The sequence below is a fragment of the Penaeus monodon genome, chromosome 25 (genome assembly GCF_015228065.2).
Source record: "Penaeus monodon isolate SGIC_2016 chromosome 25, NSTDA_Pmon_1, whole genome shotgun sequence".
Classification (NCBI taxonomy): domain Eukaryota; kingdom Metazoa; phylum Arthropoda; class Malacostraca; order Decapoda; family Penaeidae; genus Penaeus; species Penaeus monodon.
In genome coordinates, this window is record NC_051410.1 from 35775791 (window position 1) to 35776047 (window position 257).

Genomic DNA, 257 nt, shown 5'->3' on the forward strand with positions numbered 1-257 from the left:
ATGTCAACACTAGAATGAGATTTATATCTGCTAATTCAGCTTTTTATCTTTAATTCACTTTCCCTTAATTATTCTCTTATTAATCGAATGCATTTACTGCCTTATAATAATTTTAATTAAACTTTTAAAATTACGTCGAAATGTTTATTAAAATCCTTTGAGTATGTAGTTATTTGGCACTTATGCATGCTACTTATATTTTTTTTTTGTAAGATTGAAAGTTACATATTTATATAAATCAGTTTCTACACATTATC